Source organism: Myotis myotis, unplaced genomic scaffold (genome assembly GCF_014108235.1).
Source record: "Myotis myotis isolate mMyoMyo1 unplaced genomic scaffold, mMyoMyo1.p scaffold_m19_p_21, whole genome shotgun sequence".
In the NCBI taxonomy this organism is placed as follows: Eukaryota; Metazoa; Chordata; class Mammalia; order Chiroptera; family Vespertilionidae; genus Myotis; species Myotis myotis.
Window position 1 is genome coordinate 7,716,009 of NW_023416326.1, and position 27,972 is coordinate 7,743,980.

General features: G+C 42.9%; 1 long non-coding RNA gene across 1 annotated transcript in view; it reads left to right on the forward strand.

Moving 5' to 3' along the window:
* The first annotated feature begins 4,711 nt into the window (after nucleotides 1-4,711).
* The window catches only part of LOC118678825, an 81,592-nt gene continuing 58,331 nt past the window's right edge, over nucleotides 4,712-27,972 (forward strand). Inside the window, exons 1-2 of the long non-coding RNA XR_004975032.1 lie at nucleotides 4,712-4,818; nucleotides 6,062-6,190. This is a non-coding gene — a long non-coding RNA (uncharacterized LOC118678825). The remainder of the gene's footprint in view (nucleotides 4,819-6,061; nucleotides 6,191-27,972) is intronic.

Consider the following 27,972-nt stretch of genomic DNA (forward strand, 5'->3'; position numbering starts at 1 on the left):
AGACATTTTGCCAGCTTTTATTTTTTTTCCCCCTGAAGGGCAGAAAGTAAGAGAGAAAGAGATGACCCCCCCGCCCCCCCCCCAAGTACCTGGAGAAACTTCTTTTGCAAATCTAACTTCTTTCCCCCGTGGCATTGTTTTTTAAAGTTGCGTGGCCCTGTGTGAATGAATGTGGGGTTATATCCCCAACACAGAGGCGTGCTGTCTGCGGCAGGCTCCTCTCTCTGCCTTGATTGGCAGAGCTTTCTGTCTCACCCCCATTCGAGAAGAAATACTGTTCGGATTCCGACACAAGATATACACTGAGTGGCCAGATTATGAGGACCACCCATCAGTACTTCGTTGACACTTCCCACAATACTAAATATTGAAAACTTCCTAAGCAAATACTCTCAAGGTTTTATTATTATTATTATTTGCATAACTAATTCACTTCATTGTACTGATGGGGTGGTCATCATAATCTGGCCACTCAGTGTATTACCCGTGGGATAAAGTGTCGCTTTTGTGATAAACGTGCGTGTGGAAGATCAAGGCTTTATGCAAGCCCACTGGTGAGCTACATTCCACGTGAATTAGGGGGCGCTGTACCAGGAACAATTTTATCAACTTAATGTTGCTTTTTTATTCCCCCCAAGCTTTTCCTACCGAGCATACAGAAGCACAGTGTCTGCAGAGATATCACTGTGACCTTCTGTTCTGCACAGCACTCAGTGCACACTGAGTAGTAACCTCTTTCAGAAGTTGGGGTGCAAGATTGGAAGGGCTGGAAACAAAGAGCCACCGTAGAACGGCAGGGGGCGCTCTAAGACCGGCTGCAATGTTGGCCGCACAGGGTGGAAGTCAGAGAGGCGGTCAGAACAGCTACCCTCCACCTCCCCCTGCTTTGCTCTGCTCTGCTTTTTTTTTAAAAAAAAAAAAACGTAGTGAAGGAAAAAGAAAAGAACCATCAGCAGAAACAAAGGGGTCCCGAGAAGCAAATCCCTGCAGCTGGAGAACTTAAAAAATCAGGGGACTCAAGTGAGAACCTCTGTGTCACAGGGTCCCCTTTTGGACGCCAGTCATTTTGCAGCTGTATAGGAAGACCCCCTGGCCCACAATGACATCATCACGGTCAGCAGAACTAAAGCTACTCCTCGGGCACCTTGCAGGGGTCTTGCTAACAAGCTCTGGCCCCCCACTTCCTGTCTCCGACAGGGGTGCCAAGGAGGGAATCGGGCTAAATGGTCTCTAAGCGCGAAGGTTATGTCTGTTCATAAAACCAGAAGTGAGAGATTAAGACAATAAACCAAAGAAGTCAACCCCAAAGCAAGATTCTTTAGTGCCAAATTTTGAGATAATTGAAGTGAAAAAACATGTGTTTGTGTGTGTGTATGTGTGTGTATATGTGTGTGTGTGTATATATGTGTGTGTATGTGTGTATATGTGTGTATGTGCGTATATATGTGTGTATGTGTGTATATGTATGTGTGTGTATGTGTGTATATGTACGTGTGTGTGTGTGTGTGTGTGTGTGTGTTTTATTTTTATATTCCTGGAGCCTCTATCAACAGATTTACAGGACTTTTTACTCTGTGGTCAAAATAGAGATGAACAGACTAGGAGCTGATTTCTTAATTGGCAGTTTTCTTTTTTGCTAATGGCCTATTTATGAGTTCACAGCAGTTTCTTCAATGAAATCAGACCTACAAAATATCGCTTGGTAAACGAACAGGTTACACTTGCATGTGCTCTTCTGTGCTCAGAATAAACTTTAAATTTTTTTTTTTTTTGGAGGAGGGATAGTCTCATTGAATTTTTCCTAATGAGAACCAGGTTCGCCCTCTAGAATGAAAAGGCAAATGTTAATCTGTGTCTCACTGATTGGCCTCAGTGATGGGCCAGAATAAGTGGACAGATGTACAACCGAGAGGGGAGAGATTGGAATGTGGGTAGTAAACTATCCTCAGACTCCCCCTGCGCTTGCATTAGGTTGAAACAGAGGTGTGAAGGCACGAGAGGCAGGAGGCGAGGAGAGAGCTAGCAAGGGCTCTCTCAGCCCGTGACCGTGACCGTGGGAGACAAAGCTCTCAGTTCTTGGTGGGGACTCCCCGCCCAGCAGGCGCAATGGAGAAAGAGCCAAGTTTGTCACATGAATATTACGCTTCAGGGGAAGACGAAGGCATTCTTTCAATGTGGATACGAGCTTGCCCCTTCCCTTAGGAAGTGTGCTACTCCACACCTCTACACTGGGAGGTCAGGGGGACCCACTTCCCCTTCAGCATTTGTGCCAACAATTTGATAAGTTCCTTGAAAGCATATTTTTTTTTTGAAATCTCTGCCCCCCCCCCCCCCACACACACACTCCCCAGTGCCTGCTTTGCAAGGGGACTTCTGCAAGAAGTGGGACTCAAAGCCTCGGTGGAGCTCAAAGCTCACATGAAATTCTTCCTCTTTAATGCATCATTGCAGCTACAGAAACAAACAAACCCAAATAAAAAAAAAAGGGCCTTGCATGAAGTCATCGCTTGGCTGCTGCGAGGTGCTGAGTCCCTTTCCAGCTCTCATGACTGGATGCTCACCACCAGTTTGATCGAGGCTGCTGGGAATGGGCTGTACCAGCTCGGAGCAGAGACCATGAAGCGCTTAGATCATTAAGCATGAATGTGCTAAGCACCGGGACTCAGATTTAGTGCGAGCCTTTGGCTGGTCCTGAGGTCTGGCCTTCTGAGTTTCAGAAACGATTTATTTATATGAATACTAATGCCACTTTCTCTTTGGGTCTCTTATGAAAAGAGTTCTGTACCAGGGCAGTATATAATTTCAGGGAATTCCTGAGTTTGAGGACAAGCAAAGGGCTTAGTTGGATCAGAACCATACGGAATCATATTTACAGTCATATGGATAGTGTTGCATTGGGAGGGTTTGCTTGTTGGGGTTGATGGGGATGCTGGTGGTGTCGGAGTGGGTGATCCAGCATAGGATGTGGCTGAAATCTGTGTTTTTCTAACTGTTGCTTAATCTCCCTGGCCTTTGATTCTTCATCTATAAAATGGGAGCTCTTTACATTGAGTTGACAGTTGAGTGAGGAAAAATATATGTAGGGGCCCTAGAACACAGTAGGCAATTTGTATTTTCTAAGATATGCACTGGAAAGCCCTCTTTCTCCCAAGTACTTTAAAAAAGGGACTTAGTTTTATTAAAAAATGTTTTTTTTAAATCTTTAAGGTTATTTAAATATTTATTATTTCTTTTTAAAAAAATAGATTTTTATTGATTTCAGAGAGGAAGGGAGAGGGAGAGAGGGATAGAAATATCAATGATGAGAGAATCATTGATTGGGTGCCTCCTGCATGCCCCACACTGAGGATTGAGCCCAGAGCTTGGGCATGTGCTCTAGTGAATAGAACCGTGACCTCCTGGTTCATGGGTCAACACTCAACTACTGAGCCATACCAGCTGGGCAGGACTTTGTTTTAGATGAAGATTGAGGTTCTCTGGAATTACTGGGTCAGAAACACTACTCATTAAAAAAAAAAAAAAAGAATGAAATTCTTTGTTTCCTCAAACTTTCAATTATTTGCCTTTTCTCTCTTTTCATGACCCTTCTCTCCTCAGAAATCCAGTTTCCAAATTATGTTTCCACACCACCTATTTCTTTAAAAATTCTTCATTCATACTTTTATAAGTGATAATAGTTCACTGTATTAATCTTCCTGGGAATACTTTATTATTAACGGATAGCAAATCTACTACAAAGAAATACAAGGGGAATGGGAATCTCAAGCCTTGGCCAACATGTGGAAATGCATTCTTTCAGGGTACTGGGGTCTTTTCACTTTTCTTGAAATTAAATTAATTGGTGGTAGGTAATGCATGAAATGTATCTATTACATCATCACGACTTTAAATAATTGAGCACACTAGTCAATTATCTAGAATGGCCATAGGAAAGAAACATAGATAGTCGCCATTCTTTTCCCCTCCTCCCCCCCCCCAAAAAATTGAAGTGATACATTTCTATAGGCCAAGAACCATTGGCTGGAGAGTCCAAAAGATTTGAGACAGAGTCCTTGGGCAGTGAGCTCACAGATTAGGGTACACAGAGCCACAGAGGAGCCCAAATGCACAAATAAACTGGAGGAAAAGTGGGCACGACCACAAGTGAGGTTATGGAGGGACCAGCCCTGACGACCAAGGTCTTCAGAAAGCACCTGCCTTCCTCTAGGGCCGTGGTTCTCAACCTTGGCTGCACATTAGAATCACCTGGGAATCTTTTTTTAAAATCCTGATTTCTGGGCCTCATCCTCCGGAAATTCTGTTGCTTTGTTACTACTGTTGTGGCCCCATCCCATCACAAAGAAACAGAATTTCTGGAGGATGAGGCCCTGAAATCAGGATTTTAAAAAGATTCCCAGTGATTCTAATGTGCAGCCAAGGTTGAGAACCACTGCGCTAGTGGTGAGAAGGCTGCACAGACCACGCCAGGTGTTCCCGGACAGCTGAGAAGTTCCTCCAGGGCCGTGCATCTGCTGATGGACAATGAACTGTGAGTGTCGTTTTAAGATGTGATCCAACCAGAATACTTTTTTTAAGCAGGAAATTCTCTTAAAACACGAGCACAATTATAGTCGGGGAATAATTGGCATGACCTGCGTATAACCCGGGGACTATTTATGAGTTTAAACTTTTTCACTGCCTAGGTGAATAGGGGAAAAGGCTTCTATTTCCACTCTTATATCCTGCATCCTGCTAATTGCAGGAAGAAGGTTCTACAGTTCACCATTAAAAGCAGCAAAGAAATCCTATCCGTGACATGAAACACAACGCCCAGCCCAGGTACAATTGAGCGACAGGCTCACAGGATCGTGGCCTTTACTTGAAGTTGTCAGCTGTGCTATGGTGGGGTAACTGGTCTGGAAGCTTCCGTTTCCCCCCTCTAAGCAGTAAGGCTGTTTCTGTTGTCTCATTTTATTTAATAACTAAGCCGTGATTAAATATAGTTTGTGGGCGACATTGTTATAAGTTGGCACTTATGCACTCTATGGTTTTGTGCTAAGAAATCTCAGTTAAGGAAAAACACTAGCAAGGAACTCCAGCAAATGTCCCTTCCTCAAAGCATGCGCCCTGGGTCTCATTGTGCTACTTCGTGACACCATAAGAAGCAAAGGGAAGAGGAGATAGTGAATAAGGTAGACCAGAAGAACCCAAAGTACCCTGGGATCCTCCTTGTAAAGTACTATGAACAACATTGCTTTATTTTGACCAGACAGATGGAACCTCTTAGAATTGACATTGCAGTCATTGTCAACTTTTTGTTGCTTTGTGTATTTTTTCCCCCAAATATCTTTTTATTGATTTTTTTAGAGAGAGAGTAAGGAAGAGGAAAGAGAGAGAGAGAGAGAAACATTAAAAGTGTGAGAGAAACATGGGTTGGTTGTCTTTCGTATGCACCCAAACTGGGGACCCAACCTACAACCTGGGCATGTGCTGGAGACCTTTCGGTGCAGGAGATGACTCAACCAACTGAGCCACACCAGCCAGGGCTGCTTTGTGTATTTTACTTAATAAAATGTTAAATATTAAACTTAAATTTTGTGTATACGTACAAGATTGTGAGATGTTTAATCTAGACAGAAGGTGTTACATATAGTTGGAGAGAGAGAACGTAGAGGTGGAATTGAAGAGAGCTAGCCTGGTAGGAAACACACAGACACATTTAAAAATATATATATATTTTATTGATTTTTTTACAGAGAGGAAGGGAGAGGGATAGAGAGTTAGAAACATTGATGAGAAACATCGATCAGCTGCCTCCTGCACACCCTCTAATGGGGATGTGCCTGCAACCAAGGTACATGCCCTTGACTGGAATCAAACCTGGGACCTTTCAGTCTGCAGGCTGATGCTCTATCCACTGAGCCAAACCAGTCAGGGCACACATTTGGTTACAAACTTATAGGCCACTGTCTTCGTGGTTGCACGGACTTGCTGAGTCAGTGGACTTCTGTTCAGATGCCCAAATGAGGAGCATGGGCAGTAACATCTGTAACTGATGATTTTTTCTGTTGTCTTCAAATAGGACTCAAGGCTGAGGACAAAGAGACAGTAAGCACTTCACATCCTGCAACGAAAAACCAACCAACAGGTGGGACCAGAGACCTTCTTCAGGGATTCTAGATGCTGCTGCTTCCCTCTCGTGGCTCTACAGGTAACCTTGTGATTTCAAGGTCATTCTGCCAAGACATGTCACTGCTACTCATATGTCATTGGCCAGAGCATGTCACATGGTCAGCCTAATTGTAAGGAGCCTGAGAAATGTAGAAGAGTACATGGGAATTTGTGAGAATCAATAGTCATTGACCATTAAGTTATGGATCTTCATTATAATAATCCGACACAAATTGTGTTTTAGGACATTACTAACACCATGTTATCTATGATTGATTCACTTATTCACTTTTTTCACAACGTACTATTGGAACGATGGTAGGTACTATGGAAGCTACAAGAAGATACGGGGTGCACCCCAAGGCTTCCTTTCATAGTCTCTTCCCTGTGGTTCTTCCTCCTGTCAACCTCACACTACAGCTGTAATTCCATAAACTAGCCAGAGGGACGCCTGAATAATGGGGGAGATGAATCACCTTTTCTGAAGAGAAAGTAGCTGTATAGTGCCTTCCGGGTGAGCTCTCCAAACTGGGAAAATTAGAGCCTGGGTTTGAGCAAGCAGCAGATTTTTGTGTCCATTGCTTAAATTCCATTTTAAAAATCTCTCCTTGATTTCTCCACTTTATTTTTATTAATTTTATTTTTTTAATTTATTAAATGTATTGGGGTGGCATTGGTCAACATGAACATACAGATTTCAGGTGTGGGTTTCCATGTTCCAAGATCTATATGTTGCATCATTTGCCCACCACCCAATTCTCCCCTTTATTTTTTTAAATTTGAGGATGAAGCTTGAAGCCTAAATTTTGCATGTAAAAGTCACCCAGCGGTCAAACAGGTCAAAGGCACAGGTTTGAGCTTCCAGTCTTCCTGAGTTGAAGATGCCACCATAAGAGTGAGAAGGCTTAATGAGTTACTCAGTTCCCAGCTCTCTGCTCAGTGTTCAGTGGTAACCTAAACCCAGGGGAACCACGGAGACCTGCACTCAGCTTTTCCATCACTGATATTTCTGGTGCCTGAAACAAAATAAATATTTTTGGGGAGAGCAAATTCCAGGACTGAAGATGGCCAAGGGAGGGCTGGCTCCGTGGAGTAGGAGCCAAGGCATCCAGGCTAATGAAATGGATGGGCTCTGTAGGAGGCCAGTGAGAGGGAAGCTCTGAATGAGATCATTACTTAAAGAAAGTGTGGTTTGGCCGAGGAGCCAGAGCTGTGCTCCCTAGAGAGATGTGAGAATTGGAGCCTTGGGGAGCCATGGGTCACTTCTCAGATGACCATCTTGATTGTAGTCGCTGTTGAAGTTCTACTTCCAACAAATACCAATGACACATGTTCAGAAAGTAAGGAGGCTGTCTGTCTATATTGAATATAGGTGAAACATAGTATAATAAACACTATTGCCAAATATGGGTCAAAAGGCTCTGTCCAGTGCTCTCAGCATTTAGCATGTTGGCCCACACAATGAAAGGTTGCGGGTTCCATTTCCAGTGAAGGGCACATACTTGGGTTGCAGGTTCAATCCTGGCCCCAGTCAGGGTGCGTGCGGGAGGTAACCAATGGATGTGTCCCTCTCACACTGATGTTTCTTTCTCTCTTCCTCTCCCTCCCTCCCTTCCACTCTCTCTAGTTTTCGGGTTGTTTATGGTGCAGGCAGAGATAACTGATAGAGTCGCTTCAGAAATAAGATGTGTCTTCTGAAACCCGTCTTTGGAGAACAGGTGTTTCCTTGTGCTGTCTTCACTAATACATGACTCCTTCAGACACTTGGTTGTGAGAACAAATGGTTTCCCCCCTTTCTTCTGAAGAAGATGGGTTCCCAAATATTTATTAGGGTGATGTCCATATCCCTACGATAACCAGCTATAATTGATGTTTCTGGGCAAGGTTTTACTCGACTTCTCGTTCTTGTACCTGCCTTGTGATGTCCGTGCTTGTGTTGTGGTGGGATAGTTCCAGGTGAAATGATTCCGGTTCAGAAGTGCGGGAAAGATGTTTCTAGAATTATTCCAGGGGCTGCGTCAATTCTTACTTAGTAGAATTACAAAAGACTTCCAGATTTCAAGTCCAATAGTGCTTGACCCCCTACAATAATCCACCCTCATGCCTACCTTTAATCTCATTGCTCTTCTAAGGAGACCAAGGACCAAACAGGTCAGCCCCACGTGACCTCTGTTGTTTTAACTTTTAAAGCTCCTCGTAATGTTGGCAAGCAAGTCAGAGCTCGTCACTTCCCCTTTGATTGCAAAACACACAGAAGTTTGCTTCTGACTAGATTATTGTTTTTCCATACACAAGTGGCTTTTCTTTGCAAACTGTGCTCAAGGCAAGTATCCAACCCCAACCAAACCCTCGTGCTATTATATCCATGGTTCTTCCCCGGGAGAACCATTTAATATACACAACCAGGCAAGACCAGAAGGTTTCTCGCACGATCGTTGCCAACCTGGTTGCAACGTATTTATTAGCCAAGTGACATTTGTGTAAGAGTAAGTTGAGACTAACTATCCAGTGGTCGGCAAACTCATTAGTCAACAGAGCCAAATATCAACAGTACCACGATTGAAATTTCTTTTGAGAGCCAGATTTTTTAAACTGAAACTATACAGGTAGGCACATTGTTATGAACTTAATGAGGGTACTCCTAAGGCTTAGGAAGAGCCACACTCAAGGGGCCCAAGAGCCGCGTGTGGCTCGCGAGCCGCAGTTTGCCGGCCACGGAACTAGGCTATGTCAGGGAAACACTGCATTACCTGTGTTATAAATGCATTTCGTCTTATCCCTCATAATCAAGCTTTTTATTCTAATAGACCTAATCTGTAAACATATATAATCTAGTCATTTCTACGCTCACTGATACTGGAACAATGGCCTATTTTAGGTTTGGAATCATCCATTATCACTTTTATTATGGACCAGCTGAAGAGATTCTTTGGATTTATCATTTGATATTTAATCCCAGCGTTTGACTTCAGTCCTTGGCAGGTTGTGGTAGAAATGATGATATATTGATACTTTTTTGGCCATTTTTTTTTACATTTCTACTGTTGGTCACAGCTCTGGCCTCTTCCTGGCTGATGGTACCAAGGGTCCTGGCTACTGAGAAGTGGTTCTTTCCAGTAGGATCCTGTTGTCATCTCTTCTTTTTCCAGGAATGGAGATGAATTCACCCTGAGAGGTCACTTAGAGGCGGGTCTTCTACTTAACGTTATTGTACTAATCAACACGACGTCCCTTGGCAGTCATCCGAAGAGTGTTCATCAACTGTGATTTTTAGCCCCAGAAAACTTGCCTCCCTGGAATTCATGTTCCAGGAAGAACAGAACTTCCAGTTCTGAATGGATGATCCCGCTTGCAGTCAACACATCATGGCTTTAAGTAATTCTGAAAATATTTAAGTTGTATGCATCCAACCCTCACACAATCATATTGCTCTCAGAGACAAATGCCAATCTCTTACTGTATGTCCTGTGGTAGGGTTATTCCTGGAAGATCCTTGGCCCCATCTTAGAGTGGTATTTCTTACATTCTGATGTCCATAATGAAGATGTCCTTAAAAAAAAAAAGAAGAAGAAAACCTACAGCAATATGTCTAGGCCAGTGGTTGGCAAACTGTGGCTTGCAAGACACATGCGGCTCTTGGGCCCCTTGAGTGTGACTCTTCCACAAAATACCACATGCGGGCGTGCATGTACAGTGCGATTGAAACTTCGTAGCCCATACGCAGAAGTTAGTATTTTGTGGAAGAGCCACACTCAAGGGGCCAAAGAGCCACATGTGACTCGTGAGCCGCAGTTTGCCGACCACTGGTCTAGACCTATAGCTGTCACCTAATATCTTCATGCAAATATGACCCAAGTAATGGATCAATGCTATTTCTGTTCCTATAATCTTTGATGAATACTAGTAGGCCTGGCCCAATTTTGCAAAGATTGTAAAATTCAGACTTAAGATATTCTAAGGGAAGAATTATTGTGATTCTCTCCTTATCTATAACACAAAGCCCTTTCCAACTACTTGATGGTATAGGAAGATCATTACAAGGGCTCACCAACAGAATAAGATGTTTAGGCTCACTGACTTGGAATTCACGATCGGCTTTGGTGGGTATTATGAGTATGACCTGACTAGAATCATCCAACTTTTCCTGGTTGGTATCTCTGTTAATCTAAAGGTCCTCAGAACTTGATGGTTCCTCAAAGGGCTCCAGGTCCCACTTGACCCACAGGTGACAGGGTGGGGCCAGCGTGTTGAGAATGTCTGTGTAATGCCCAGTGACTGATTAGGGAGATGGTCTTTGTCAGTGATGGCGAACCTATGACACGCGTGTCAGAGGTGACACGCGAACTCATTTTTTTGGTTGATTTTTCTTTGTTAAATGGCATTTAAATATATAAAATAAATATCAAAAATATAAGTCTTTGTTTTACTATGGTTGCAAATATCAAAAAATTTCTAGATGTGACACGGCACCAGAGTTAAGTTAGGGTTTTTCAAAATGCTGACACGCCGAGCTCGCTGGTCTATGTCGTCACAGCTTCTAACAGTAGACTCTCAGTGTCTGGTTGCTATGGGGCTTAAAAGCAATACCTGTGTTTGTGTCTGAGGACTCCTGTGTTGCTTAGTGCCACTGAAAAAAAATGACTTAACTCATTGCTAAACTATAGTACAGATTAGAGCATGATAATAGGGGTTTATAACAGGGTGACTAACAATTGGTATATTTTTAAGAAGAGTGTAAATTCCTAAGATGAACTTATGTACTTTTGTTAATAATTTCAGGAGTAAGTTATTGTTCTAGCCCAGTGATTCTCTAGGGTATACTTGGCAGTGTCTGGCAGAGTTTTTGTCACAACTGGGAGGTGCTACTGGCATCTAGTAGGTAGAGGCCAGAGATACTGCTAAACATCCTACTACGCCCAGGACAGCTTCCGTCCCAACAAAAATTACCTTGTCCAGAAAGTCAGTGACGTCACAGATGAGAAACACCTCATTAGGCTGTTTTGGGGGCGTGGCCACAGGAAACTCCACCATCCAAGGGGACAAGCGTTGGACTGGGAATTTGGACTTCTACATTTGGGTGCTCATTGATAGTTGAGGAAATTTATGGGAAGGCAGCTCACCTTCATCATTCCCTGATAGTTAAAAATAGTGATTTATTTGCCATCTTTGCCGTACAAGGTTGAGATAATCACTTGGAAATTAATATGGAGTGAAAGCATAGCCCTGTATGACCCTATTTTTTGATTCTGATTCTCTGTTGGGGGAGGAAGGGGATTGGAGAGGACGTATTGCTCCTCTTCCGCATGTTTAGATGAATAACCGCCTGCCTTTTTTTTTCTTTTGGTGATGTCCACATCCTGGAATCAGAGTTGTGCCAGCATTTTTCTTTCCGACAGCTTACTCGGTCACCAGCACTGCAGTCATGCAGGAATTAGATCCGACTTTTTATATTCTCCTTTGGGGACTGCGGGGTGGAGAAAGTTCCTCGTGCGTTCATGTATTGGCCTTCTGTGCTGATTAAGTAAGACCACTCGCTCTATGGCAGGGTGGGGAACCTTTTTTCTGCCAGGGGCCATTTGGATATTTATAACATCCTTTGCGGGCCATACACAATGAGCAACTTAAACATTAGCCTGCTCTATTGGGTCAACCATTTAATTAACTCCCCCTTCATGCCTCATGCCTTGGCAGGGCCAGACCAAATGATTTTGGGGGCCTTATATGACCCGCGGGCCAGATGTTCCCCACCCCTGTGATTATGTTGCTATCGGCAGAGCCGTCTAAGTGTCTTGTGGTGATGTTCCGATGGGAGCTGCCCAGCAGCGTGGAGCTGGTAATTGGTGCTTAGCCTTAGCGTATGGAACCAAATGAAGAAACTCTCCCAATGATGCGTATTCAGAATTGCTTTTCCTTCATAGCTGAACGTTCAGGCTTAAAAAGAGCGTAGCTCAGCTTTTCCGTGAATGTGAATGCAGAATGAAGAGCCAGCCCCCAAATAGATTTCTTTCTCACCCACATTGCTCCTGGCCCAGGAGCTGCCCCCTTTCTGGGTCTAGAATGAAAACAGGCTTTTAGTCACTTGCAGGGGCGCAGTCACACCCAGATTTCCATCCCCTGCACAACGGACTAGATAGGATGTTTGGTCAGAGGTAGTTTTAGAATGCTATTGTTAGACTGAAAATAACCAAGCATCCCAAGCCCCGTACAAACAATATAAGCTTAAACTTTAGATCCAAAGACATAATTTTGCAAAGAAAAGCCCTCTTCTTATCTTACCCCACCTTCTAATGCCTGACCATTGGACCCCTTGCTTTCTCTGGCTCCCAACCATTTCTTTCTTTTTTAAAATATATTTTATTGATTTTTTACAGAGAGGAAGGGAGAGGGGTAGAGAGTTAGAAACATTGATCAGCTGCCTCCTGCACACCCCCTACTGGGGATGTGCCCACAACCAAGGTACATGCCCTTGACCAGAATCGAACCCGGAACCCTTCAGTCCTCAGGCCGATACTCTATCCACTGAACCAAACTGGTTAGGGCCCAACCATTTCTTATTTGCCAACAGGCTGAGTCCTTGTTTGCTTGAAATGATTACCTTCAATAATGGAAGGGAGGTAGAAATACATTTGGGTTCTCATGTCTGTGGTGTTAGATCTTGCACTCAAGTCTGCTACATTGTTCGGTTTAGCTTCCACTCTTTGGTTGATTCATTTATGTGAAATATTTTAAGCGGCAAAAGGACACAGAATCTCTGCTCTGCTCTGTTGCAAGCAGATAAAGATCATGCCATAACGTCTTTTCCTTCTCTTGGGGCGCCGGTCAGGGTGTTCCAGGTCTGCATTTTTTTCCATGGAGCTTCTTTTTCATTCATCTTTTCCAAGACCTTTGCTGTTAAATACTATAAGTGAGCATAAACAGAAGGGGAAAACTAGAGTCTGCCAAAATTCTGATTTTATATCCTATGCATTTGGATGTGAAAAATTGACTATCCTCCCCTTTCCCTCTTTGCTTAGGAATCTAAACCAGGGGTCCTCAAACTACGGCCCGCGGGCCACATGTTCCCATTTTGTTTTTTTACTTCAAAATAAGATATGTGCAGTGTGCATAGGAATTTGTTCATAGTTTTTTTTTTAAACTATAGTCCGGCCCTCCAACGGTCTGAGGGACAGTGAACTGGCCCCCTGTTTAAAAAGTTTGAGGACCCCCTGATCTAAACACACATTTCTGGACAAGGATCTCTATGTTCTGGGGAAGCTTCATTCTACAGGTAACCTTCACATAGCTTAGCAGTCTGTGGCCCACGCCAGCATGGTATTGCAATCAAAGAAATACCTGTCTGGCATTTAAAATAATTGAAAAGCAATTTAAATCTTAACAAGCCTCTATGTCACTACGTCACTTATAACACAGGAACTTCTTAACTGGTTTCAGTGAACTGACTAGGTGGGATAAGTTGGGCCATTATGATGAATGTGATGATAATGGTAGAACTTTATTATTATACACATTTTACAAGCATATCTCATTTGCTTCTCTGAGCCAGACTGTGAATGATGTCAAGGAGGTTCTTCCTTCCTCCTTTAAATGCTGGAAAATCTTAAGTAAAAACTGGTCAGAGGTCCAGAATCAACCAGCTAATGAGAAAAATGAATGGAGCTCCCAGACCCAGTTGCCCAGTTGACTTAGTTCAACATTTTCACAGGTCTCCGTGGCCTGGAGAATAAGCACCATATGCCTTAATGCAGCGATCAGGACTCAGCCTACCCTTTCTTCCACCAATTTCCACCAATTCCCCCCGTGACCTTACAGTCCACCCGACCAGACTACCTGTCTTGATTAACACTGTATTTTGACACCCAAACAAGGGTGGATGGAAGACTTTTAAACACAAGGAAGCTTTGTCTGGATCGGTGTAGACACGTGAGAGTTTAGAAGTTGTGCTGAGCCGTAAAATGGGACAACGGTGGCATTTCCCCCTCCTGATCCCCAGAAACTGAATCTTTCCAGCCTGTTTATTCCACGGGTTTCAGTTTGTGATTTATTTATCCTGATGGCCGCGCTCTTACCAGTGACAATTGGACAGTCACTGAGTGGACTGGCCCCCTGAAAATAGCCTGTTTCTTCAGTCAATAATTGAAACGTCCGAAGCACTCAGACACATTAATTGACAACATCTGCTAAAATCAAGAGAAAGAGTGAAAAACAGGATATGAGGCTTTGGGGATTCGAGTGAAGGGCATCCAGCATGGACACAGCTCCCAGGACCGGGGGAACTGAGGCCAAGTGACTTGGCGAGGCAATCAGAAAACAACTGAAAAGCAACTCTCAAAACAGAATGAATTTTATTCATGTTTCACCAGCCTCTTCTAGCTGGACATATACCATAGAAAGACATACAATTCTCCGAGTCAAGATGGAGAGTCAAGTAGGTCATTTTGTCTGCTGGGAATTACACTGAGAGGGTGAGAGTATGATTCCTTTTACCCTCCTTTTGAAAGTAAAAAGGGACTGCTTGGAATTAAAACAGAAAATCACCATTGAACACCGGGGTGGAGCCCCCATCCTCAGTTGACTTCTAAAGAAATGAAAGTCACTGAATAGATCTTTACTTAGTTTTGAAGAAACACAGACCCCCGAAGGTTTTTTTAGCAAGCCATAGTGTTTTTAAATATTCTTCAAATAAAAGCCATTGTGGAGCCAGATTTTGTTTACATTCAACACTAGCAAGCACTGCTTGTCTATGACTTTGTGTTGGCAACATGGCAGGCTTGTACCGGAGAGAAAGTAAACACTGAGAATCGATTCTATTGGGCGGAATAAGGCACAGGCCTCTGGAAATAGGTTTCATTCATGGTCATTCAGAAATCGTTCTGTCTGTTCAGGATATCTTTCTCAGCTCCAGGATCAAGGTCATCTTGTTTAGAGGCACAAGTGATGGCTTATTCAAGGGACAGCAATTTGTTTTTTAAAGCACCACATAGTAAATATTTTTGGCTTTGTGGACTGGATTGTTTCTGTGGCCACAACTCAGTTTTCCCATTTTGTTGTGGATGTAGTCAATGAATGAACATGCCTGTGTTTCAATAAAACTTTATAAAAATAGACAGTAGGCCAGATCCTGGGACAGAGATTGCTGATCCCTGAATTATGCTAAACATTTCCTGATGTTTGATACGGAAGCAACTTCCCTCCTTAGATTCTGTGCTGAGTTCAACAGTTACTTCAACTTTCCTAGTTGAACATATTGGTTAAAAGTGATTGCATATCACCAAGTGGTCAACATAAGTTGCTTTCTGATTATAATTGATGGAAATGATAAAATGTTACCACAGGTGAATGGCTGCCTTTCCCCTTGACCTTTAAACAAATGCCAAAAGCTCGCTCTAATGCCTCAACCGTGTGGAACCCAGTCTGAGGCAGGCCGACCGTGGACACCACTCAAAGAGTTAAGAATTGAAAGACCAACAAAATCTCATTATGATGTGGCATTACCTATCGGGCATGGCTCTCCAGGGCGTCTTTTGAACAACAATGTTCTTAACATAGGGAGCTATTTTCTCAGAGGGATGAAACTTAAGGACCACGTAATTTTTTCTTTCAAATACCACTGAGTAGACAAAGCCATGGGCCATGTTAGATTTCCAGGTCTGCTTCCGGCCTGCTAGGATCGCACCCACACAGGCCATAGAGTACTTTCCTCCACTCCCTAAGTGGAGGAAAGTGATCACCTCTTACTTGTCTTCTGCCCTCAGGGAGGGATTAACCTAATCTGTTGCCCTGCTCAACTCCAGCAAAGTACCTGGGCCTGCAGCTGCTTTTAGGAGGTGAGTAGCTCACCCAGCATCCCTGGTGAGCTCCCTGAAGCAGGTGCTCTTACCCCTGCCCGCCCACTGCCCGCCAGAGCCTCCGTTAGGGTTACAGGCAGCCTTCCCAAGAGAGGAGCGCAGTTGTGTTGGAAACAATGGAAAGAGGAAGGTGTTTCTTTTTTCTCTTTCTTTCGTTCTCCTTCTCTCACTTTTCTCTGAGGCCCAATAATGTAGGATCACTCCACACCATGGATCACTGTTGCATTTCCAATGAAGAAACTAGTCAACGCAATAGACACAGAGCACAGCACCGGATTCCTTGCTCTGCAGCTCACGCAGCCCCCTGGCCTTGTAAAACTCTTCATTCGTATTTCAGTTTGGAACTTGAACTACAGAGGCGTTCTCAGTTCCTTTGAAGTGAACGTCGTGCGGTGGAGGCGCCTTTAAATCGGTATTTTAGAATGCAGAACCAACCGCGTGGCTGGCTGCGGCTGGCTCAAGGTTTCCTAAGAGGATGGCCTTGGCTATGTTTCCCAACAAGGAAGCTCTTCTCTATCCCCAGAGGGGGAAAAAGGAAAAGGGACTTGAAAATTCAGATAAAAGGAAAAGGGATGCTAAATGCAATATAGAAGGGCTGCTTTGTTGGGAAAGTTGCATCTTATCTTTATAGAAAGAGAATTGACTGTATTTCTGTCCCCCTTCTCGAGGCATAGGCCAAAAGCATCAAGGATTTGTTTATGCCCAAAGTGAGCCCCCTCTCATAACGCAGATTATTCCATGTGTAAGAAGTGTCTTTTCCTCACACATCTTGTTCTCCCTGTTTCAAAATTAATATAGATCAGAGTGAAGACACCACATTTCCTGTTGAGAACAGGAGTCACTTGGAGAAACAAGGTAAGTTCCAGGGGTATCAGAGCCTGGGAGCATTTAACAATGTGCTCTGTTGGGACAGTAAAAAGTGCAAATGGTTGCTAGTTAACAAGTATTTATTATGGGCCCAACTAGTGGTTGAGCATCAACCTATGAACCAGGAGGTCACGGTTCGATTCCCAGTCAGGGCACATGCCCAGGTTGCGGGCTCAATCAGGAGGCAGCTGATCAATGGTTCTCTCTCATCATTGATGTTCCTCTCTCTCTCTTCCTCGCCATTCCTCTCTGAAATAAAAAATATATATATTTTAAAAAGTATTTATTATGGGTTTGCAATGCAGAGAGAGCTCATGGAAGTGGGTATCATTGATTCATAGAATGCGCAGGCCGGAAGGGAACACAGACACCTACTTTCCCTGTTCTTCTATGAACTTGAAAACTGGGACCAGGGAAGAAATGGTCTTGACCAAGTTCCAATGGAGAGTGAAAGCTAGAATCCATTTCTTTCCCCAGTGCTTCTCATATCACTTTTGGCACAAAAAGCCCTAATAGCCAATGCTATGGGGGAAGTAGCTGACAGGTTAATTAAGTCATTGAAAACAGAAATATTAAACATGATAGTACATATATTTCAACATCAACATTTTATTTTGTCTTAAAAATGCATAATGAGCGACTGAAAAAAACACACACGATTTATGGCCAAGGCTAATTTATCTTTCTCAGAATATGAGTTCAGGGACCAGGGCTCATGCTATCTTTCTTTCATAACCACGCTTTCCAGTTGGATTTCTGTGTAAAAACACTGAAACTAAACACGAGCATGCTACAACTAAACCTAAAACATGAAAAACACTATGTCAAAGCATTCAGCGGCTATAAAGTGTCCCCATTTGGAAACAAGACAAGCCACCCACAAACTAAACGTGATCAGCTGTTTGTGGGGACCGGTCTGCATGCTTTGCAGAGAGCAAGGCCATTTATTTTCATTTTTTAAAAATTTTATTGATTTTTTACAGAGAGAAAGGGAAAGGGATAGAGAGTTAGAAACATCCATGAGAGAGAAACATCAATTCAGCTGCCTCCTGCACACTCTCTACTGGGGATGTGCCCGCAACCAAGGTATATGGCCTTGACCGGAATCGAACCTGGGACCCTTGAGTCCGCAGGCCGATGCTCTATCCACTGAGCCAAACCAGTTAGGGCAAGAGCAAGACCATTTAGATGGCAACTTAGCTCAGGGATGTAGTCAGTTTCCAAATGTGATCCCATCACCTGCACGAAGCCCGTCCCAGTTCACAGGTACCCTTGTCATCTCCGATTTCTTTACCGCTTGTTGTCTGACAAAAGCTTTCGCACTCTACTTCTTTAGTATGAAGATGTCTACTTTTTAAAATATATTTTATTGATTTTTTACAGAGAGGAAGGGAGAGGGATAGAGAGTTAGAAACATCGATGAGAGAGAAACATTGATCAGCTGCCTCCTGCACACCTCCTACTGGGGATGTGCCCGCAACCAGGGTACATGCCCTTGATCAGAATCAAACCTGGGACCTTTCAGTCCGCAGGCTGACGCTCTATCCACTGAGCCAAACAGGTTAGGGCAAGATGTCTACTTTTTACCTAAGACATTTTGGCGACTTGAGGCAGGTAACGTGACTTATACGTTTATTGTGTACTTGCCTAGCACTAAGCTTAGAGCCAGGCAAGGAGGAGTCACTGAAAACATGCTGAGATCAGTTGAAGTTGATCCTCGTAACTTTGAGATGCTCCAAAAGCACATGAACCCCTTTTTGTTCACTGTCAAGAGCTCTTTTATTGATGGCCCTATGATGGGCAGCTTGGACAGAACCCCACTATACCAGGATGCAAGCTGGTATATCATCAGCAAAGAGACCAAGGACCACTCAAGGGCATCATGTGTCTTCACTCCAGTGGAGAAAGATCTGAACTTGACTTATGGACTCCAAGCCTACAAAGAGCAACACCTTGACAGAGAAGGTTGCTAAGTGTTAGGACTGAACTACGACAGGTTCTGGGCATCCTTTCCCAAGGGGTAGGTTCATGTAAGCCTGGTGTTGTTGGGCCATAAGCCCCTAATGCTGCATTTTAGCCACAGGTAGTCTTTCTTTAAACCCGTGGTCAGCAAACTGCGGCTCAAGAGCCACATGCAGCTCTTTGGCCCCTTGAGTGTGGCTCTTCCTAAGCCTTAGGAGTACCCTAATTAAGTTAATAACAATGTACCTACCTATATAGTTTAAGTTTAAAAAATTTGGCTCTCAAAAGAAATTTCAATTGTTGTACTGTTGATATTTGGCTCTGTTGACTAATGAGTTTGCTGACCACTGGTTTAAACCATCCAAGACCAAGGGCCAGCTTTTCTGTAAAGGAAGCTCTGCAAGAAGACAGCCTCTGGAACCTCCCAGAGGAGACCATCTCAACTCTTTATCACTCAAACCTTGAAAAGACTTTCTTTTGTCCAAAGACAAAATCTGTGGATATAGCTGAAGTGCATTTCCGCCTGTTGGTTCTCTGTGGACATGGAGTTGGTTTGTTTATTGCATGTATAAAACAAATATTTAAAAAAAATATTTTTATTGATTTTAGAGAGGAGGAGGGAGAGCTAGAAACATCAATGATGAGAGAGAATCATCGATTGGCTACCTCCTGCATGCCCCCCACTGGGGATGGAGCCCACAACCTGGGCATGTGACCTGACCGGAAATTGAACTGTGACCTCCTGGTTCATGGGTGGACACTCAACCACTGGGCACACTAGCCGGGCTATGAAACAAATCGTAATGAACTAAAGAACTATGCTCAAGTCACTCTTTCCCTTCTGTAGGTAAAGCATCTCTGGCTCCTTTAACCTTTCCTGGCAGGAACTCTTTCTCTCTCATCCCTTTAGTCACATGGACTGCTCATCTCTTGCCAAAGGAGGATGTGGGAGGCAGGGGATTAATTCATGCTGGGGCCTGAGGCGTCTCTGTTGATATGTGGTTTGTGCCTGTGACCCCAGCAATCTGACTTCATAGACAGCAGGGGCTCCGGGACCGCGCGGAGTGCGCTGGGAGGTAAGACAAAGGAGATGTCCCCCCCAAAGACGATTTCAAAGCCTCTAAAAGAGATCATTCTGTAGGCTTAACTACAGTGTTTATAAAAATAGATCCAATGGTTTAAATGTGAGGCTGTTCCTCTACTTTGCAAAAGCTCAGACTTCCCTCTCGAGTATAAGCGTTTCCAGCGCTGAGCACGGTATCCTAAAAGTGCAGTTTGTGAAAAAGCATGCTGATGCTGTAAAAATGAATCCTTTTCTTGGAAATGGAGTCTTTTCAATTCTCACAGTGGTTAACTGGAGAGCAAAAAATGAATTCTCCCCCCGCCCCCATCTTGTAAAGTGAATTGACTTGTCTTCGTTTTCCCAAATGAAATACTTTGGATGAGTCTACAGTGAATGCTCACTACCAGGCGTTCTCTGAGCTTGTCATTCCAATGCCCAGTCTGGTGTTCTGGAAACCCTTAGGTCACAATTGCTAATGGTTATGTGGGAAAAAGAAGTGGCCAACGACTCACCTTTAGAACAGTTATATAGCAAGAGCTTAGCCCACTTTCCCCTTTGCTTAAATGTCATAAGAATTCACAACTGTTACTTTTGTCCATCACTGGGTACATTTGCCACCTCTTGCTACTCAAGTTCATAACTAAAAGTCCTAAAAGGAGAGGAGGGATTGGTTCTTGGACATTTTCAAGCAAGACTTGGGGAATGTGCCCCTGCCGAAGGAAGCTGGTTACAAATCGATGAGATACCTCGAGTTTGGGCATGGATTTCATTAGATCTTTTCATCTTAGAGAAGGTAACTTCTTTATGTCAGGCATCTCTTTTAGAAGAGGCTGAGGAAATAAAGAACAAGTTAAAAAGTTAGTCTGAAATCCAGAGCCATGTTTGAAGTAGAAAACTTTATATTGGAGCTTTCCAGTTGTTAGTATTGATCAATTTCTAAGCTAGCTAAGGTACCCTGATGGAGAAGGCCTGGCTGAGCCTTCGTGGGCAAAAGTACAGAATTCCAGATCTAGAAGGGATTTGAGGATTTATCTAGTCCATTGGTTTCTGCATGAATCTGACTATAAAGGTGTTGGTGGTTTATTTGCTTTCTACTTTATTCCAAGAGTGGGCTTACCCTCCCCAAATCTTCTCATCTTCAGGCTAAATGGTCCCCATCTCTATACTGTCAAGTTATTGGATTCTGTCCCATCGAGATTTCTCTCCCGTGGAAATGACTTTAATCTGTGACTTCTTAAAAAACTGCTCCCTTGCTGTGTATTTATAGATCTCTGTATACATATTCTATACCTAAGGATAGTCCTTTAATTTTTCCTTATAACTCTTTATAGTATTAGAACCAGCCATCTCTATCATCTAGTCCAGTGGTCGGCAAACTCATTAGTCAACAGAGCCAAATATCAACAGTACTTCTTCAAAATAGACTCGCCCAGGCCGGAAACCGACTTCTGCGCATGGGCCATGAAGTTTCAATCCCACTGTACGTGCGCCCGCATGTGGTATTTTGTGGAAGAGCCACACTCAAGGGGCCAAAAAGCCACAGGTGGCTCACGAGCCGCAGTGTGCCGACCACGGATCTAGTCAATTAGCTCGTCCTCTTAGCTTGATGTTATCAAATACTTGAAGAGCAGCCTAACTCTCCTCCTTGAAGTCATTGGCAACAATGTTAAGTTAACCTAGGTGCCCATCAATGGATGAATGGATAAAGAAGCTGTGGTACATATATACAGTGGACTATTACTCAGCCATAAAAAGAGTGAAGCCTTTCATCTGTCACACCATGAATGAACCTATAGGGTATTATGCTAAGCAAAATAAGTCTGACAGAGAAAGACAAATACCACATGATTTCACGTATATGTGGAATCTGAAAACAAGACAAAACAAATGAGCAAATAAAACAAAACAGAAACAGGCGCATAGATACAGGGTACAAACTACTGGTGGCCGGAGGGGAGAGGGTGGGCGATAGGTGGAAAAGTTGAAGGGCAATAAGAGGCACAAACATCCAGTTATAAACTTTAAAACGTCCTGGGATGTAATGTACAGCACAAGGAAAGCAGTCAATATTATCATGATACCTTTGTATGGTGACAGAAGGTACTAGACTTATTCTGGTGATCACATCCGAAGGAATATAAATGTTGATTGCTGCCGAAACCAGTTTGGCTCAGTGGATAGAGCATCGGCCTGCGGACTGAAAGGTGCCAGGTTTGATTCCGGTCAAGGGCATGTACCTGGGTTGCGGGCACATCCCCAGTAGGAGATGTGCAGGAGGCAGCTGATCGGTGTTTCTCTCTCATCGATGTTTCTGACTCTCTGTCTCTCTCCCTTCCTCTCTGTAAAAAATCAATAAAATATATAAAAAAAATAAATGTTGATTGCTATGTTGTAGGCCCCAAACGAATATAATATTGTATGTCAACTGTACTTCAATGATAAAAAAAAACAATGTTGAATAGATCACAGCCTGACAGAAACTAACCAGAAATATACCCGATTGTGGAAAGGGAGGGAATAAAAGCTAAGATTACTATGAAAAAGTGAGGGACACATGGGCAGGAACTGGGTTGTGTTGGGGGAGGTCGGCTCCTGGTAACACCTGCAGGCAGGCAACCCACCCACCTGGACAAAGCACCGTGAACATCGGCTAAAACTCACGGCCTTGACCATTGGAAGGGAATCTGAACTTTCTCTTCATGATTGAGTCAGTTGACAGCTGGCCACAGCAGTTTCCTGTTTTTATGGAGAAAACTCATTGAAACTCTTTCTGAAAAGATGCAGAAAATCCTCGTGGACACTGACTTGCTCTTGGAAGACAGTGTTTTGATGAGTCAAGTGTAAACGAATCAGGATCACGTGGGTTCTACGGCTGCTCAAGTACACATGGTTTAAGCATGAATGGGAAAGTGGTCACGTCTTGTTTCATAGATTTCTCTCTTTTGGATTCTCTCAGCCTCTCCCCTGGCATCTGTGAAGGACAAGGGAGGGTTTGAGAGCGTCACGAAACCTCAAGTCCACCTGGTTTTCCTCTCGCCACCATGGAAGGCTTTATGGATGGATTTTTATTACATAAATAAACGTAGCTGTGGAAAACTCATAAACATTCCTAGCTTCACCGGGTGGCTCTGCTGTCGAAAAAGAACAGTGGGAGGTTTTCTCCATTTCTTCTTTGTTTCCCCACTTGTCCAGCTCTCTGACTTTCCTGGACATTTTTTTTTTTTTAACTCTATGTCCTCACATTCTCCCAAGTGTAATTAAACCAACTCTGCTATTTCCTTTGTAAGTTACCACTTTAGAAGAGTACCTTCTTAGTTGATAAAGGGGCAGAAAAAATTTAATAAATTTAAGGATCGCTTTGGCACCCAGGGAAGGAGGAGGGCAGCAGGTAGAAGTAACTGCGGGCTCTTGGACCCTGGGTCCCCTCCTAAACGTTTTCTTAAGTCATAAACCAGCAATACCTTTGACGACAACAATTTTTCCATTATGATCTATTGAGAAGGGAAGTGTAAAAATATTTTTAAACCTATCTGTTTGAATTCTGGTGGGGCAGCATATTGGCATTTGTTTAAGTTTATTGATCTTTCTGTAAATGTTTATTGATTGATTGATTTGAGAGAGAGAGAGAGAGAGAAACACCAATCCATTGTTCTACTTATCTGTTCATTCATTAGTTGCGTTTTGTATGTCACCAAGCTTCAACCCTCATCTGGGAAGGGGAGTCATTTCCTTAATTGTATGCAATTTTTAAAAAGATATATTTTATTGATTTTTTACAGAGAGGAAGGGAGAAGGATAGAGAGTTAGAAACGTCGATGAGAGAGAAACATCGATCAGCTGCCTCCTGCACACACCCTACTGGGGATGTGTCCGCAACCAAGGTACATGCCCTTGACCGGAATTGAACCTAGGACCCTTCAGTCCATAGGCTGACGCCCTATCCACTGAGCCAAACCGGTCAGGGCTGTATGCAATTTTTAAATTGTATTTCCTAAGCTTATTTGGGATGCTCTATATTTCCTCCTAGGTGTAAACACCCCATCCGCTAACATCCTGAGCTTATTAGCTACTGAACTAGTTTGGGATGAATAGAACCAACTCATTCCCAGCCGACAAAATCATAGGAGGCTCCTTTGCCTTCCCCAGGTGGCCATGCGGGCTCTGCGGCTTGGGGTGTGTAGGAGGGAACGTTGACGCATTGGACACATGCAACGGAAAAAGGAACCAACGAGGGTAAAACTGTGGTATAGGAAGGCACATTTTGTTTATTAATAGAAAAAACTAGGCTATGCAGCAATTTTCTTGCAAAAGTTACAGAAATTTATAGAAGCTAGGACAGCACAAGAGCAGAATTTGTTGTCCCTGACATTTATTTTTTCATTCCCAATAAATGCCGACCATAATGACATGTTTACTCTTTCTTTCCATTGCAAAAGTAATACTTATAAAATGATATTGGGAAATTAGAAAGTGAGTGAAAATATATCCATATTTTTGGCATTTCGAGGCAACCAGGTTTTAGCATTTCGCAGTGTTTCTTTTCTGTCTTTTCTCTGAAAACCATTTTTTGGGTTGGTTTCTGAACATGTTTTTGACCAGAATGTGTGGGTTGATTACCTCAGACCCATGAAGACATGAGGTAATTGGCTCCTTCGTAATAAGGTATTGCTACATGCCCATAGTTACCAAGAATGGTAAAAGATCAACAAAGAGATACTTAATGTCGTACACCCTTTGCCAAAAAGTGGGCCCCTTATATAGGTTCTTTGTGGTTTATGGGCAAATACTATGTGCTGTCCCAAGTGTGTGTTATTAGTGCCTCTTTTAAAATATCCTTCCTAAAACTTCTCTCTTGGGCCTACCAGGTTGGCTCCCCTCCCACCCCACCCAAGTATCATGAGGTCTCCCCGTGTACCTGACTCAGGGAAGAACCTCCTCCCCTCCTGACCACACACACAATCATTCTTGGAAGGGTCTTAATTTGAACCCTTGAATGAAAGCAAACCTGTAATTTTCATGAATTAAAGAACTGGTAATCCCCAGCCTCTGGCTGATGAGCCCTCCTCCTTCCTTCCCGCAATATGAACTTGATAAACAACGAGGTCACATTCAGAAATTTTGAGTTTATGGTTTTATTTGTGACAGAAAAAGTAAGTTGGCCTACGGAGGAGTCAAGCTCTACCGTACTGCTAAAATGAATCTTTCGCCCGGCTGGGGTGGTTCAGTGGTTGAGTGTTGACCCACAAACCAGGAGGTCATGGTTTGATTCCTGGTCAGGGCACATGCCCGGGTTTCGTACTGGATCCTCAGTGTGGGGCATTCAGGAGGCAGCCAATCAATGATTCTCTCTTATCATTGATGTTTCTATCTCTCTCTTCCTCTCCTTTCCTCTGTGAAATCAATAAAAATATATTGTAAAAAAATGTATCTTTAGGTGTTCTGATATGTGAATACTACAGAATTTCATTGGCCTTTGGATAAAAATGAATTAGTAGGTATATATATTGAATACTTTGGTATTAGTAGTTATATATATTTGTTCAATGCTTTGAATTTTATTTTTCATCAACCTCATTGAAGTGAAATTTGCATTCAAAATATGTTTCTGTGGGATGAGTTTTGACAATTGTATGCTCCTGTGTAACCAACGCCTCCAAGATCCATCTACAGAAAATTTCCACCACCCAAATTTCCCTCAGGTCTCTTCGTAGTCAGTTCCTGCCTCCATCCCACCTCAACTCTAGGCAACTGCTGATCTTCTTTCTGTCATTATAGATTAACTTTATGTACTCTAGAATTCTATATCAATAGAAATACCCAGTATGGATTCTCCTGTGTATGGCTTTAACTCAACACAGTGTTTTTGAGATTCATCCGTGTTGTTGTGTCTTATAATGTGTTGTGTTGTTCCTTTTTATTGCCGAACAATGTTCCACTGTATGGCCATACTAAAGGTTATGTATTCATTCATCTGCTTATGGACATTGGGATTGCTTCCAGTTTGGCTATTATGATTAGAGCTGCAATGGATAATTATGCACAGTCTTTGTGTGGTTTGAGATCATGATAACATTCACTTCATAAAATGAATTAGAAAGTATTTCCCCTTCTTCTGGTTTCTGAAAGAGGTTGTGGAAAATTGGTGTTAATTTTTCTTTAGGTATTAGGTAGCATTTCCCAGCAAAAACCCACAGGGTCTGGAAGTTAAAAATGACCTTCTCACCAGAGGTGTCATAATAAAAATCTCCCCAAAGTTTCACTGAGGATATCTAAAGACTCATGTAGCATGTCTCAGTGGGCATCTTTTAACACCGTATCAATAAACTTCGTAATCACATGGTAGGATCTTGGTGTTTACCAGAAAGGGATTGAGCCAAGGTGTTTTAAGTTGATCAGTATCTGAAGTGAGAAAGATCTCTGATTTCAAGAGCCCTTTCAGAAAAATGTCCCCCTACTAACAGGAACGCCAAAGTCCTCAGAGTGAAGTGTGTACTCCAGGCCCAGCTCAGTGTTGCAACGGGAATGCCAAGAGGACTGTGTTTCCTGTTCTGTCTCCTCCATCCCTACACTTTTGACTTTTCTCTGAAGGGTACTTAGAAAAACTGGAACTGATGGAGTGATAGAGTTTAGTTATATTTTGTTATTGAAGAAGCAAGATGGTAATTAATGGTGTTTTTTTTGGTAAATCAGTTCAAGATAACTTTGAGGAAGACCTCATCTTATTATTGCAGTCAGAGGATTACATGATGTATGAAGAAAAATTTCTTTTGATTTTCTGAGGAAGAGATTAAAGACCCAAAACTTGAAAGCCAGTTGAATAATGTAATATTAGTGGTTGGGTTAATCAAACCTTCCCATATGTCAAGTCTAAATATTTTCTTTTTCTTTTTTTTTAAAATATATTTTATTGATTTTTTACAGAGAGGAAGGGAGAGGGATAGAGAGTTAGAAACTTCGATGAGAGAGAAACATCGATCAGCTGCCTCCTGCACACCCCCTACTGGGGATGTGCCCACAACCAAGGTACATGCCCTTACCGGAATCGAACCTGGGACCCTTCAGTCCACAGGCTCTATCCACTGAGACAAACCGGTTAGGGCAAGTCTAAATATTTTCTAAGATGATTGGAAAATATATGGAGCCATGTGACTCCTGATCACTTACAAGGACAAAATCATGCTGAGATTGACTGAGAATGGCACTATTACTGGAAACTGTAAAGTTGTTGGTTTGTTTTTTTAATTTATAAGAAACTAATGTTGAGTTTAGAATATTCCAGCTAATAATCAAATGCAGAATTTTATAACATAGCTGATGAGATATTCTTGTGTTTGATTTTTCTCAAATAAATAAAGGCTGTTGTTGATTCCATCAAGGCAACGTTATGGGTAGAACAGTAACTAGCATGTGCTTTTATCTCCATGAACATATGTCTGTAATTGCACCCATACACTTTCTTAGGGGGAAGTTTGCCAGCCTGGTTAATGAGATTAGTACTTCCATGGGAGAATCCAAAGCTAACAAGATAAGAAGCATGTAGCCTTCTGAAAGAACCAGATTGGTGACACAGTCAAGGAGGGTGGGAAACAGAGGGACTGTAGACTTTTATCATACCTTCTCACAAATGTTCTCCCCATCAACAAAGCATGAACGTGCCCTATGACGGCAGTTGTTAGAAATCAGATATTACCAGATCCCTGTCCCTGCTGAGCTTATAGTTGCAAAGGGGGACTTTACAATAGTAAACAAATGAGTAGACTTAATCAGTGTACCAGTTCAAAAATATTGGAGCACAGGAAAGATTTGAATTCGAATCTCGGCTCTGTTACTTCAAGTGTGATTATAGGAATGAATTTTAATTTTAATGGGCCTTAGTATCCACCTCAGTGACCAGCACCCAACCTTTTAGGTATGAATTGTAGAGGTTATCACTCATGCCTCATTTTCCCTAACCACTTACTTCCTAAGTCACCTCCTCCCATGGGTGGCCCATAGGCAATGGTTGATGGAAGTAGGGGTGTAAAGGTCCAGCCATTCTAGCTCTGGGTGGGTAAGTCTGTCAAGTTCTAGACTCCCTGTGGGATT